Source organism: Magnolia sinica, chromosome 15, assembly GCF_029962835.1.
Source record: "Magnolia sinica isolate HGM2019 chromosome 15, MsV1, whole genome shotgun sequence".
Lineage (NCBI taxonomy): Eukaryota > Viridiplantae > Streptophyta > Magnoliopsida > Magnoliales > Magnoliaceae > Magnolia > Magnolia sinica.
This window is the reverse complement of record NC_080587.1, coordinates 54369325-54386083: the sequence shown is the minus strand read 5'-3', so window position 1 is coordinate 54386083 and position 16759 is coordinate 54369325.

Here is a 16759-nt window from a genome sequence, read left to right as displayed (position 1 = left end):
ATCATTCCTTCATCCGTATCACGAAAAGTCGTTTCTTTACAAATAACTTATTTATGAGGGACTTCGCCATGTATAGATCTTCTAGTTTCTTCCACATCTCCAGGAGAGATTCCTCATCTGAAACGTTGTAGATGACTTAATTTGATAGACATACACAAATAGTGCTTATAGCATTCTCCTTGAGTTCGCTCTAGTCATCATTCGATATATTCTTCGGTTTAATCTCTAATAATGCCATGCTTAACCCTTGTAATACTAGAATGTTCTTAACCTACCACTGCCATAAACTGAAATTGTTCTTCCCATTGAATTTCTGTATATCAAACTTCGTCCTGATATCTTTGCTGAATTTCCGAAATGTCCTTAGACTTGACACTCAAATACAACTTTTTTTTTTTTTAAATTTTAAGCCCTCAATAAACCTAGATCAACCCTAAGTATTAGAAATTCGGGCCTAATACTATCGTTAATCTGTGCGCTTTGTGGAAACACGTTCAATAAAGATAGAACAATCGAATAAAGTAGGATAATCAAACAATAAAGCAAGCAACTACAGAACACAAGATACTTACATGGAAAACCCTTAAAGGAAAAAACCATGGCTTAAAGCGACATAAATCCACTATAATCAAAGTCTTAGAGAATACACAACTCACTTTATTCAATTATAAATGAAACCTGGATCTCTCCTTGCGATGCGCACCTAGGAAAACCCTAGTCCCTTTAGAAAATTCTTTCTCAAGCCCTTATAAGCATTTAAAACTATCTCATATAGTAAAACCCTTGCCCTTAGAGAGAAAACACTCATATTAAGAAGCCCAAATTGCGATCAGGCTTAAATATCTTGATTTGTGCTAATCTACGTAACATGTTCGGTCGGGCCGAACCATCCCTACTACGCTTTTTGGTCGAACTGAAAACGTGTAAATCTTCATAATGTGCAACCTGAGAATCCACCCAATTTTCGATCGATCGGGTCGAAGTAGGATTTATTTGCACAACAGATTGGCAAAATCCAAGGCATCCTGCACACCAAGTTTATATGTACATAATAGTGGAATGAACCTTTTGGATGGGTTGGATATCATGAACACACCATATCGGCCCATGATATCGAACTCTATTACTTTTAGAAAATACAATAGAATGAAACCAATGTAATTTCATTTATGTAAAAATTGGTATGTGCGGCACATCAAAAGAAGCATGGGATTTATTGGAAACGACCCATGAGGGAACCAGTACAGTGAAAAGATTCAAGCTGTAACTTCTAATAGCACAGTTTGAACATATCAGAATGGAGGAGCATGAGACATTTATGGAATTCTTTACAAAACTGAATATCATATGTAATTCCATGGGTGGATTGGGAGAAAAAATTCCGGTTCCGAAAATTTATAGGAAGATTCTAAGATCCATACCGGAACGTTTTAACTCTAAAGTTGCAACTATTGAAGAGTGTAGAAACATGGATGAAATGAAAGTAGAAGAACTAGTAGGTTCCCTACAAACATTTGAACTACACTTCAAACCACCTCCCAAACCCAAAAATATTGCCCTCAAAACCTCAAAACACACTGCAATTCATGAGAAAGAAGGAAGTGAAAGAGAGAATGAGGATGAGGAAGTGTCTCTCTTAGCTCAAAGGTTCAAGAAAAATTTCAACAAAAACTGTGGTCAGCCATACAGAGGCAAACATTTGGACAACAAGCACCATATAGGCAAACCTTCTAAAAAGTCCAGAGAGCCTCAGTGTTACAACTGTCGGAAATTTGGACATTTGTCCATTGAATGTCCCAACAAGAAGGCTAAGGGAAAGGCCATGGCAGGTACGTGGGATGACACTAAAGAGTCAAATTCAAAATTTAGTGACTCAGAGAGTGATGGAGACCAGAAATCCTTGAAAATTCTTATGGCCTCTACATCCTCCAATATTCCCATAGAAACTGAGAAAATTGATGAACCTCAAGCCACAGGGACATTTCCATTTGATGTTGAGAAAGAAGAAGAAAAGGATAATTTATAGGATACCTATAATCAACTCTATTTGCATAACATCAATGTCCTTAAAAGACTTGGTATAAATGAAAATAAAAATAAATTGCTGCAAATGGATCTAGACAAGACTTTAGAGATCAATACACACTTGATTAATGATCTTCAGCAATACCACTTCGAAAATGATAGGTTGGAAAAATTTAATTCATTTCTCAAATCTGAGTTGGTAAAACTAAACAAACAGATTGAACTATTGAAAGATGAAAATATGCATCTTAAGAATGAAAATCACACATTTTTGATGTAGAAAAAGCAAAAAATCTGTTGAGATTAATCATAAATTTTCCCAGAGTAGTAAAAAGCTAGAAAAACTATTAGGAATGGGAAGAACTTAGAGAGACAAGAGAGGATTGAGATATGAAAATTACAAACCAAATCCCACTCCCGCAGCACTAATGCCTAAGAAAGGTGCTGCCTCAGGAAGCAACACAAGGGCCACTCTTATCTGTCATTCGTGTGGGGACTCAGGCCACTATAAGTTTGAATGCCTAACCTTTGAGGGGACTCAACACAATTCCGGTATGAATCTTACTAGTAAATATAAACCAACCTGGAAAACAATGCAAAATGACAAGAGTCCACCAAAGTATATGGCAACAGGTAAGACACATTCATCTCCACCAAAAATGACAAAAAGAATGGGGGAACTATTGAGTCAAGTGGCTCAACTGAATCAAAAAACAAAAGAGTAAATGAAACAAGGAAATTTGATTCAGTTAGTGAAGTGAAAACAATGTCTCCCAGAAAAACTGTCACTAAATGGGTAGTGAAAAACAAAAGAAATTGTCTAGTAACTCATTCATTTTCAAAAATAGACAATGATACTAAGTGGTACCTTGATAGCGGGTGCTCAAGACACATCACATGTGACAAATCACTTCTCTCAAATTATTCTAATATTGATAATGGGAAGGTCACCTTTGGAGATGGGCACACCGCTAAGGTAATAGGACATGAGACTATTGTTGGATTAGAAATGCTCAAAAATGAGAATGCTCTGTACGTAGAAGGGTTGACTCACAATCTTCTAAGCATTTCTCAAATATATGACAACAAACATGTGGTAACAGGAGTGCAAGATCTTGGACCTATCAGGTAAATCAATTATGAAGGGTCTTCACACTAGTGACCACTGTTATGTTGTTAAAGGCAAGAGCAAGGATGATCCTCTTACCTATGTCATGTGAGCATAGACAATGAGTTCAGGTCATCACATCTAGACCTGGATGAGTGAGTGAAAGGATTTATTTTTGTGATTATCATGAGGTTTCTACACCTTGGATTCATTTTTTGTCTATAATTTTGAATGTCACAACTTTTTGTACAAATTTTGTTGTGTATACAAGCTGATAAGAAAACATCTTATGATATGCATCTTTGAGAGTGTATCGAAGCACACAGATTAATGTCATATTTTTCACTTCGATGAGTCAGTCGATGAATCGAATGACTTGTCGATGACATCGAACTAAGTTCGATGTCATCGAAGCACTCTTAGAATTAGAAGCGTCGCACATGATAATCTGTCATCGAACACCTCTTCGATGATATTGATTTAGGGCGCTCGATGTCATCGAAACTGATTCAATGACATCGAATAAATCCGCCTGATAAAAGGTGGGTGAGAGGGAAATTTTTACTTTGTTTCCGTTTTTTTTTTTTTTGGGGCGTTTCTTCTTCCCTATTTTTCTTGACGCCATTAACGCTTTGGGCGGCCCTTTGCACCTCAAATTCAGAGGATTCCTAAGTCTACCCCACATCTTTTCAAGGTATTCATCATTATGATTGAGTTATCTTAGGCTGCTAGAGGCTCTTTTCCTAACCCTCGTCGATTCCTTTTTGTCTCAATAGTTTGCTTGGTTTTCCAGTCATATTATCATCTTGCATTGCATTTGGGTGTGCCTAATCTATCATGCCAAGAGACAAAGGGAAAGCTCCAATCATTGGAGAATCTTCGTGACCTACTCGGCGAAAGGCATTGACTCCATGAGAAAGAGCCAGAGCTCCTGAATCTCCCACCCTCCGTCGAGGCCCCGCCCCTCGACAGTCGTCGCGTGGTGAGGCCCCGTCTGTGGCTCCAATGTCACCTCCCATTGCAGTGATTCCGCCCCCACACGCTAACATATTAGAAAAATATATGGGGCGGAGTCTAGTACATGAACATAAAGTGGATAGAGTGTGTATTCGAGAATTCGACATAGAACCTCTGTTATCGGCCGTCGATTGGTCTCCACTTTTGGATTTTGGTGGGCCATGTCATGACAAGTGAGCCTACTAGTTCTTGCGTATTGTCATTCCCGAGTCCTTGAGCCTCCATTTGTAACTGTTATAGTCGGGGAAATGACTTATGAGATCATGACCGAGTTCATGGCAAATCTATTTGGTCTCACCCTTTCCCTTATAGGCATATCCAGTCTTGATCTTGATGACCCAACAGTCCAATCCATGGTCACCAAATTCTTATGCCATGGTAGAGATGTCCCTTAGTATCAAGGGAATGCACTTAAGGCAAAACACATGCTCCCTAAATACCGAGTTTTGCATGAGATCTTCTCTATAAATGTAAACCTTAGGGGGATGAATCGAGCCGATCTTACCAGTTTCATGGTCTTCATCCTATATAGCATTGCATCTGGTATCAAGCTATGTTTACCCACTTTAATAGTCCACCAATTGGCTGTTGTTGTCCACACCTCCCGAGCAACTCATCTACCTTTCCCACATATCATCCATGTGCTGTGCAATGAGTTGGGACTGCCCATGATGGATGATCCTGAGCGTCCTCTACAACATTTCAACAAAGTTAACATCTAAAAGATGGACCTCAAATTCCATCCACTCACAGAAGGACATATCGAGGAAGAGACACAAGGTGAAAAGAAATGGGGGAAGCAACGGCACCGGTTGAAGGAGAAACGCAGGAACCATGGGTAATTTTGACCACTCCTGACTTCGTATAGACTCAACAAAAAAAATGGCATTAGGATCGGGTCGAGGTGACTCTACGAGGACTAACTCGACTTGAGGACATGTTTGATCGACAGGAGGAGCGACTCACAGGACTAGAGCGGATGGTAGCTGCATTACAGTGCACGGCTCAGCAAATCGTTGACATATTGATTTGCCGATGAGACGATACAACTCCATCTGACTCGGCCCCAGCGCCAAGTTCTATTGATTAACCCATCACATACACCTGTTCACTACTCATACTAAGGACATGTATATCTTTTTGATTGTCTTAAGTACCTGTGAGTGTATGTGATGGTTGCTGACTTGCATAGGTTGACAGTTTGGGTTGTTTGTCTTGTCCTTGGAAGGACGAAAATATGTTAAAAGAGTTGGGTTATTTTGACTATTTGGGATATTGTCTGATACTGCCCATGAATGGGCAAAATGGTTGGATTTGTTTTGGGGTTACATGTGCCCATGATGGGCTAGATGTTATTCTTTTTGGATGATCTTTTCTCTGCCAAGCTTGGGCATTTTCTGTGCTTTAATGAATGGTGATATTTCTGAGCTTGATATTAAATTGTCTATGAGAATGAATCATGTCTGCAGGAAGCTGAATATTGCTTAATATATACTTGTAGGGATGAATGTTGACTATGGAATGGTGATTGGTTTATCACTATTTATATGTCCATGAAAGGGTTTAATTATGGTTGTTAAATGATGAAGTCAATACTCTATTTTCAAAGGCAAATGTGCTTATAATGTCTCTTATGGAATGTTGAATACCCTACTATCTATATTATGCATTATGGGAATGTGGTTTGATGTTATAAAGTGAAGTATGTCCTCTTTATGTTATGAGGCTTCCCTACATGGCCCTCCTATATTGATTCTCCCAGTATCTTCAAATTCAACTTTAGTCAATAGGTTTGTGATTGGTATATTCTAACCTTTGCCAATGACTGAAAAAAAGGTGGAGAACAAATCCCATCATGAGAACAATTGTGTATGGTTTATATGCATGGTGATACAGGTGATAGGGGGAGCAACTCCAAGGAGATAGGGGGAGCAGCTACATGAAGACTCCATTTTGTGTGTGAACTCAAATAGATTATTTGTAAAATTGTATAAAGTTCATGTACACACAATTTAGGATGTTGTTTTAGGTATTGTTCTAGGTGTTTTGTGTTTTGTTATGTAATTGACAAAGGGGGAGATTGAAAGTGCCCTAGTTTGTCAATCAGCGTGAGGGTTGAGTCGTGAGTCAAGTGAGCCCCATATGAAGATTAAGCAAACTATTGTCTGAACCGAATGTGTGTTCAAAGCCTATCAAAGGTAAATTAAGCCTCACATCCCATGTCCCAAAACACCTAGGTGAATAAACCCTTAAAACCTTAGAACAACATAAGAGTTAAAAGTCTAAAAACTTATTCTTAAACAGAAAAATTTTCTAAGTTTTTCAGCTCAGTTCGATGACATCGAACACTCAATATCGATGACATCAAACAAGCTTTGATAACATCGAATGGAGACATTTTATGTCCAACAAACACAAAGTATTTGGACAAAATTTTTGATAAATCAAATATACCTTTGATGACATCGAACATCAGTAATCGATGACATCGAAGGCTAGTCGATAACATTGAGGGACTTAGGGCATTATCCAGTAAACCTTTTTTGGAAAATATTCTGATATTGCTTGAGTAATCGAACAAGCTTTGATGTCATCGACATTCAAAGATCGACGACATCGAGAAGGGTTCGATGATATTGAATCTGGACCAGGTTGTGTCCAGCAAGCTTACAGGAAAATTTGTGAAAATGTTCGAGGAATCGAGATAGCCTCGATAACATCGATATTCGAATGTCGATGACATCAAGGACGTCTCGATGAAATCAAAAAGTGGTTAAAAGTGTCTAGTGAGCTTTCACAAAATATCATCTAAAAAGATTGAGGAATCGAACTTGATTTCGATGACATCGGAATTTGAATTTCGATGACATCGAATTAGGATGGATGACATCGATGCCCTCTTTAAGAAAGTCCAACAAGCACTGTGCAATATCATGTCGAGGAATCGAATAGTGATTCGATGACATTAAAGTTCAAATATCGATGACATCAAATAAGGTTTGATGACATGATCTTCTATCAAAAGTTTTCGGAATATGTTTCTAATTGAGTTCGTATCATTAAACCGATATGCGATGGCATTGAAAGTATACGTTCGATGACATCGAACTCTATCAGAAATTAATAGTTTTATTTTCGTTGGAACTTTTTCCTATATAAGGAGAGCTTGTTCTTGGTTGCTACTAAGAAAAAATAGAGTGAGCTTTGAGAGAGTAATTGCATACCACCTACCGTAAGCCCATTTTCTCATGGAAGTTCATCCTTCAATCCACCCTCATCATTGATATTCTTTATAGTGGATTGATGAATGAACTTCCCCATTCAAGGATCGTCCAACTACCATCTTAATGGCAAATCATTGAGCTGGGAACCCTTGAATGTTTTAAAGCTTGAAATATCTCCTTTTCTAAAATTGGTAAACATTTATTAGGGTAGATTCCAACATAACCTTGACCCAACCCGTCACCTCTATTGGAACATCATCGAGTGTTGCGGATTAAGGGAGCTAAAGAATCTTCATCATCGAGGAGGAGATCTGCATCAAACGTGCAAGAACAGGGCTCATCTACTTATCTGTAAGTTATTAGAATCTAGAGACCCTGTTCCTCATTCCTTGTGTAGGATTGGGTCACAGGTGCTTCTCACCCCTTTCAAGCCCTCATAGGAGGCCTCCGACGGGAGAGTACGTTTAGGGTCTTTGTGTAGGTCTTTAGCCTGTGTGGCCTAAACTAGGGTCTTTGTGTAGGTCCTTGACCTGTGTGGTCTAAACTAGGTTCCTTGTGTGGATCCTTAGCCTATGTGGCCTAAAATCGAGGTTTCTTGTGTGGATCCTTTGCTCTTGTGTAGGACATACAATCGAGGTTCCTTATGTAGATCCTTTGCTCTTATGTAGGGCATAAAACCTATGTGCTTTGTATAGGACTTTTGCTCTTGTGTAGGGTATAAACGTTTGCCTTGTGTAGGCATGTCTAGTTCCTTGTGTAGGTCCTAGAGTCAACCTTGTGTAAGTTGTAAAGTTAGAGGTGAACTTGATTTAAAACCTCCGTTAGTGAAATTCGGTACACTTAAGGGTTGAGTGCGTCCGCCCGGAGTGGAGTAGGCACATAGCCGAACCACTATAAACGATTGTGTTTGGGATTGATATTTGCTTATTCATTTATTATGTTTGCTTTGAATGATTACATGAAACATGATAACATGAATGTTTAGAACTACTAAGAATCACATCCCACACACATTGTCACATTGTTCATCTATCATAGACTAATTGCTAAATCTTGTTTAAATATTGAGTAGTCTTGTGATTGGATCATCTACTTAGCTTGAAAGCCATTAGAGTTAAAGTAAGTATATCTTGATAGTTGCACATTAGATCAAGATTGGGTTAATAAGATTTTTAATTATCAAGAAAAGTCTATAAAGTCCTATTCACCCCCCTCTAAGACACTTTGACATATTCCGACTTCTACTATAGCAGTCTCACTGCAATTTCAGGACCACCCCACACATGTTGCATGTGTGGGGGTGGGGCCCACCTTGATAATGTGTATTGTATATCCACCGCCCATGTGGGACAGTGGGACCCTACATGATATATGTATTTTATACCCATGCTGTCCGTCCGACCATGGGACCCACATGATGTACATGTCTTATCTATGCTGTCCACATGGGACGTGGACCCCACGTGATGTATATCCACACTGTCTATGGGACGTGGGGTCCACCATGATGTACATTTTGCCCACGGCGACCGTCCATTTGTTGGACGTGCATGTGCACGGCCCACCTTGAGATGTATGTTGTACATGCTGCCCCTCCATTTTTTCGAAGTTATGAGCTGCCCCTTAAGGCCCAATATGATGTATGTGTGACCCATATGTGCGGCCCAATGTGATGTATATATGGCCCATATGATGAGGCCCCAAGTGATGTATATGAGTCCTTTGAGTGAGGCCCATTGTGATATATTTGTGGCTCATTTGGTGAGGCCCAATATGACGTATACATGGGACCCATTTGATGTGTATTTTAATCTCAGCCATCCAGCCCTTGGACGTCCAGATTGACTGGACTACTAGCCCATCTCCTTGTATGACATATACCTCCTTGTTGAACAGTATTTAGGCCCCTTTGATGCCTTGTTAGGCCCACCTTTCACTTGATTGTATAAGGGCCAGATTTCCAGATTTTTTGGGTGTTTAGTGGGCCAGATGGGCTAAATATCCAGCCTAAGAATTTCCTATTGGTGAGATGCTATCCATCCATTATGGTGGACATCATGGGACGAGTTGTACACTAATATATTATGTATATTGTACACTTGGCTTAGCAATATTTTTGGAGCCTATGGGCTACCTAAAGAGTCTCACCATGTTGGATATGTTAGGCATAGCATACCTTAGCAGTTTTCTGGGCTTTGGGCTGCCCCAGTGGCCCACCTTGATGCATGTGGGGTATGTGCTGACCCAAGAGGCCCAATATTGATGCATGAGATAACATGTGTAAAGTCCATTTTATTTTCAGCCATTTTGAGGACTATGGGTTGTTTCATTAGGCCCTTGTGTGAAGCCATGGGCCCCATTATATGTTAGGCTCCATGTGGGCCACTCCTTGGGAGCAATGTTGGTTAAATGTCCACATTGATGGGTAATGATGGTTAAATGTCCACATTGTGACCTTCCCTCAGGCCTTTGTTAGGCCTATTCTCATCCTTTTCTAAGTGGGTTGACCCTAATCATTGGGCCCCATTGATGTTTGCATGACCCATCTATTCATATTGGGCTAACCTATAATATTGGGCCCCCATTGGTTGCTTGTAGGATTATTTCTTTTTAATCTTGGAGTCCATCTAGGACTTATTTAGGCTCCCTAGGGCATTTAGCGGGCCATATGATAGTATGGTGAAGGAAGCCCATTCCGGATCCTTAGAATTATAGGTAGGCCACCTAGGCCCAACCTTGATATGAGGAGAGTATATCATTACCGTAGAGGGTAGGATATGTGATGTTAGATTTGGTATATCCCAAATTATTGGAGCCCACCTTGATGGGTGTATCATATGCACATAGTTCATCCATTTTAGACCATAGGGCTACCTTGTACGGGCCACTGTATTGTGTATATGCGCACTAATTGTCCATTTTCTAAGCTTTGGGCTGCCCACCTTGACATATGTGTGTTCTACACAGGCTAACCATCCACCTCCCAGCTAGCCTGAGAGTCAGGGGCCCCATTATGAGTCAGATGTAATCCCAAGTGGACCGTACTATTAAGCCTCTCTAGGGCCCATTGTTAAGCCCATTCCCCGTTCTTCCTCCAGTTACTCAGACCCTACATGAGTGGTAGATATACCTTGCCATGATTAGGTTATCCCAAATCATTGGGCCCCTATGATACCCACCTTCCTTCGATTGGGCTATCTCAAACCACTGGGCCCCATTGATAGTGATGCTTCTCACATCTCATTGGACTACCCCCAAGTATTAGAGCCCTCCGTATGTTCATACCGGGCCTTCCATTGTAAATGTGGACCACCCAGATACGTGTGTTTATCTAAGTTTAGTAACCCAGACCCGAGGCCCACTTAGATGACGAGTAAGCTACCCCATTCGTTTGTAAAGGCACACAATCTTGGACGTGTGAATCATATAAAGGCCTGCCTTGTATTCATATCGGGCCCCATAGAAAAGCCCGGTCATTGTATGATAAAGATAATGAGAAAGACCACTTGATGTGTACCCACTTGACTTTGGGCCTTTATATAATTCACACGTCCAAGACTGTGTGCCTTTACAAACGAATAGGGTAGCTTAGTCATCATCCAAGTGGGCCTCGGGTTTGGGTTACTAAACTCGGATAAACACACGTATCTGGTGGTCCACATTTACCATAGAAGGCCCGGTATGAACACAAGGAGGGGTATGGGGTGTATCCTACCTTGTGATCGATTGCTAGAATCACGTATATCGTCCACATAGTCCACCTTCTTTGGATGAGCGTAAGGCCCATCCTTGACATTAGTACATCATCATCACCTCCTTGCTATAAATGGGAAAATATGTGGTGTCAGATTAGGCATATCCACTGTTGATGTTATGGATTAGATCCGCCGTCATTTTATGGACCCCGCCATGTATATGGCCGATTATTTGTAACCATGATAGTATACTTTATCTAGTAAGACTCACTGAGTACATGCTAGTATAACATCATGATACAAGCCCATTGAGATGGTATGAGACCCATTGTGATTATATGAGGCCCATTGTATGTGTGAGGCCGACCATGTATGGGTGACTATGCGCACACCACCCATTCACTTATATAGGCTATAGGCTGTCTTATACTGGCCCACCATGAGGTATGTGATTATAATCATTCTTAGTATACTTTATAATACATGCCCATACACATCATCCGCATGCTTGTTATGAGGAGTGATTGAGCATAACATGTGCCATTGGGCTGATTGTTTATGGGACTCTCTGAGAGGCGGAGTTATCTCACATGAGCGCGCAATTTGCGTAGGATTGCTGCATGATTGGATAGTATGATTCATGCATTTCACATTTGTGTGACATGATTACTGTACGCCCTAGCGACATTAGGGCCGTAGGCTCCACAGGCATATTGTGGATGGGAGGATTGAACACCGGAAATCTTTTTCTATACATGGGGCGTCATAGATGTTCCTAGGTGAAAATCCTTAAACCCGATGGTACCAGAGGACGTTCCAACGTCTAGACCGAGTGGATACATGAGCGCACAAGGGCCGTATACTAGTAGGCTGTGTCTCCCACTGTGTCATGGTTGGTTGGAAGGGGGTGTGGGCTTATCCGCCCAAGTGAGGGGACTTTAAGCTAGGCTAAGTTTGATCAGCTCGTAAATGGGTCTACTATCGAGGAGCCAAATATATATATATATATATATATATATATATATATATATATATATATATATATATATATATATATATATTGGCTGACTACTGCCAGGCGGGTAGTGAGGTCTCTTCCAGTCACTTAGCTGCGCGATTAGGGAGGCGGTAGCCAGTGTGGAGTGTACTAGACCCCGATGATTGTCCAGAGATGAACTGTACTTATATGTGGACTTATTGATCAGAAGTTGCATACTCAGTATTTTACTCATTCATTCATTCATTCATTATCCACTCAGGCTGGTGGTGCGCAACTAATTTTTTATGTGTGCCTTTGTAATGGCCAAGATTTTAGTTGGGGCGCGAGACCAACTTGAGATCTGGAGTTTACCACATTGAGTCTAGCTATCCAAATTTAGGTATGGGACTGGTTTGGATAGAAGTCCCTTGTGATGAACCCCACAGCTTGCGATGCCACGTACTATCATCCCAACTCACACTCCAACATTGTCATTCCTTTGCATTGCATATTGCATTACACCCTCGGTATATGACATTTGGGTTATTATGATTCTACATTACATGGCTTAGATATGTTTTTACATCGCACAACTTGAATAAGGCTGATGGTATTTATGAACTTACTAGTATGCTTCCGTATTACTCTTATATTGCATCCTGAACACGCTTATATTGTGCACACTTACACCACCCTCTAAGCTTTCTATAAGCTTATGCATAATAGATGCGTACAGGTGATGCTAGGTCGCAGTCGAGTTGAGGTAGGAGCGTGCGGCAGAGCTTGTGGCGATATTTCTGGAGGCTTGTTATCTATCTTTTATTTCCTTTCATGCATTGTACTCAAGTTATTTTATTTTATTATTATAGTGGATATGTAGTGATGTTTATTGTTATTGTTGTGGGTTATGCTTCTCTTTATGAAAATTTATGCTAAAAATTCTCCTTGTAGGATCCCAAGATCTGAATCTGGTATATGGGCGCTGGAAGCCGAGAATGGGGTACTACAGAGGCTATCAGCACTGGATTTGGCGATCGAAAATTTTGTTGAGTCCGGTTTCCCAGTTCGGGGTGTGACAAACACATCCTCAATCATCCTTCTCAGTACACGAACTGATCGATCAGCAAGTTATAATGTGGTCCAAGTGAATTTTAATTCACCTTGACCCAGTTGTTCGTAGATCGAGTAAGGGATCAGATTTACATTCACCTCCAAGTTAAGAAGTGTGTGCTCAATCTGGTGGCTCCCAATTACATAAGTGATAGTTGGGATATTGGGATCCTTGTATTTTTGTGACACATCTTGCTTGAGGATGACACTCACTTTTTCTGTCAGAAAGATTTTCTTTTGTATGTTTTTTATCTTTTGATCATACATAAATCTTTTAGAAATTTGACATATGAAGGTATTTGTTTAACGACATCCAGTAGAGGAATATTGACATTCACTTGCTTAAGCACCTTTAGAATATCCTGAGAGTTAGAGAGAGGTTTTGGTGCAATCAATCTGTGAAGGAATGACACAATCGACTTACTTTGAGGTTCCAGTTCTAAACCACGTAGAGCATTACTAGGTCTATAATTCTCAATTTCTTCCGAGTCCTTAGGTTTTTTAGCCCTTGCCAGAATGGTTTTGTCAATAATCTTCCCACTCTTAAGAGTGGTGATAGACTTAGCTCGCTCCATAGATTGGGGAAGGTTTAGGCTGGAAGCATCCCTTTCTCCTCATTTGCTTAGTGTGACTCAATTTTTTAAATTGATGATGCAAACATTCCCATTGTTGTTTTGAGATTCAGGAATGCTTGCATCGTATTTTGGTTGAATAACTCTTCGTTTTGCATGAACTTTTAAACTGTATCCTCATAAGGCTTCCTTTGATTTAGAAATTGGTTAAGGATCCCTTGAGGAGTGGCAGTTTGTCCATTCCTCCAACTGAAATTTAGATGGTTCCTCCAACTTGAGTTATATGTATTTAAGGTGGGTCCATTGAAAGGTCTTTGGTAGTTGTTTACGACATTTGATTGATCATTCAATATCTCTTGAAAAGCAGAAATTGTTGGGCAATTTTTAGTTGTATATATGTTACAAGCACAAATACCACAAACAACTTTTGTAGCCTCGTCGAGTTTTACCTTATTAAGTTGCATGGCCTTAACTTTTCTTATGAGTTTGGCCATTCTTGCATTTATATCATCTTCCTCTTTTAAAGCATAAATTCCTCCCATTTCCTTTGATTGAGTAGGCTTAGAAGTGGTGGTTTTTGAGGAGGTATCCCATGATTGTGCGTTTTCAGCAAGTTTATCAAAAATAATCCCACGCATCATCGACTTCCTTGTTCATGAATTCCTCATTACACATCATCTCTACAATTTGGCACATGGGTGAGGTCAATCCCTTATAGAAAAGCTTGTTATATGCCATGTTTCATAGCCATGTTGTGAACATGAATTTATGAGATCCTTAAATCGCTCCTAACATTGGAAGAAGATCTCATCCTCTTTTTACACAAAATTCATGATTGCTTTCCTTAATGTATTTATTTTATGATAGGCGAAGAACTTTTTAAGGAACTCCCTTGTCATCTCAACCCGTGTGCCAATGGACCTTGGTATTAAGGAATGTAACTACGACTTAGCCTTTTCTTTTAAATAGAAAGGAAACAATTTCAACCTCAATGTGTCCTTGGACACGTTTGGGAAGTGTAATGTAGATATTATTTCATCAAACTCTTTCATATGTAAGTATGGACTTTCAAATTCTAGTCCATGAAACTTAGGAAGGAGTTGAATTACCCCTGGTTTAATATCCATAGTTCCTACATGTAATGGAAATATCATGCGGGAAGGTGTGTTCACCCTCGCCGGTTGTAAAAAATCTCATAGAGTACGAGCCGGGGGTGCACTATGTTCCTCATTTTAATCTTAAATTTTCTCAATGGGTAGTTGAGGTTGATTTGCAGCCATTACTTCTACTGACTCAGAGGATCTCTGGTGGTGTCTAATTTGGTGATGGATGGGCAACCCTTCGACTAATCCTCCTTCACTCAAAAGACAGGGTATTGTCGCGAACCCACTTCGGCATGAAACTGTAATGCACCATGTTTTTCAAACCCGAGTGTTAACCTTAAAAGAAAGCCAAATTTCATATATATATATATATATATATATATATATTTCTTTACTTTTCTCAGAGTTAACAGTTTAGCGGAAGATGGATAAATCAGACATAAAGGAAAATTTACATTTACATTCAGAATATACAAGCGGTTGCCCAAATGACTTATACAAACCAATGTCTCATACTAATAAATACATGAATGAATTACTTAACACATGAAACAAAATAAAATGCGGCTAAACTTGAACTGCAAGATCGCGCAACTTCTGTTAGCAGATGTAGTCATGCATCCCTAATAATTGTACCCTACTCCTCATCAATCTAGACATGTATATCATTTAAGCCACCTGCACTACCTGTACGGTTATGTATTCAATGAATGAGTAGCCAGCTCAGTGTGAATTCCCCTCAAGATTACACACCACTGCATTAGTTAAGTATAGTTGTAAACAAAAAGATATCCAAAATATTACATGATGCAGTTTTATTAAATGCACAAATGCATGAATGCACATCAACTGGGGATGCTCATCCAGTTGGCTTTTGGATGAAACCCATGCATGTAGCTGGTCACCAGTGAAAGTACATCCCGTACGTGCGTAGTGCTAAACCTACTAAAAGTGGGTTTATAGTCAGTGGTCTGGGAGCTAGCAAAACGATACCATAATTAAGGCCTAAGGGCACGTGCTACAACATTTAGAATTAGCCACCCGTCATCTCCCGTATGCAATGAATGCATGATTAGACCAACTGTTATTATTCCAATTACAACCAGCCAATTTAAGGAAGCTCAAAGGTCATTACGGTGGCTTATCACCTAGGATAGGCCGACAGCTTGGGCATAGGTCCCATACCACCATCCCTGGCTCATGAGATTCCAACATTGGGATGTTTAATGGAACCTCATCAACTAGTGGTCAATCATAGTTCAACATGTCAAAGTTACTATCGCATGGTTACATAAAAATAATACATCAAACCCACATGGGGAAAATACTAAAACTAAGCAGCATAGGGCAAATATCAAATCAAAGCCATATAGGGCAAATATCAAATAAATGCCACATATGGCAAATACCAAATCGATGCGATAAAAAGACCATCCTCAAAAGTCACGTATACACAACAACCCCTGGATGGTAGGCCCAGATCAATATTCCATTTAACCTATCATTCAAGTAGCCACCAAGTCAAAGGTATATTATAATCACAATAAATCAAGTTACATCCCAAGTCTGGATGTATATATGTAAGTGGGGTTCTCTATTGATAAATGTACCAATTCAAGTTCCACAAGCAATCCACAAATAATCCACAAGCATGAGAAAATATACAAGCGCAATATATAAATGTTCATGCAGGATAAATATTGAGCACGTAATCTAGAATTCAATTCCAACAACTAGCATAAATAATTATGAGATAGAGATATCAATTATCAATCAAAAATTAAATCAGAAACTATCACTTAAGTTAATGGGAAAGTGGAAAGCTCAAAGGGAAGAAATCATCACCTCACAAGTCGAATCGCCAACTAATGCTTCTAGGAAGCGCATGCACCCTTAGAATTGAATCCCACCATGAATTATAAAGTT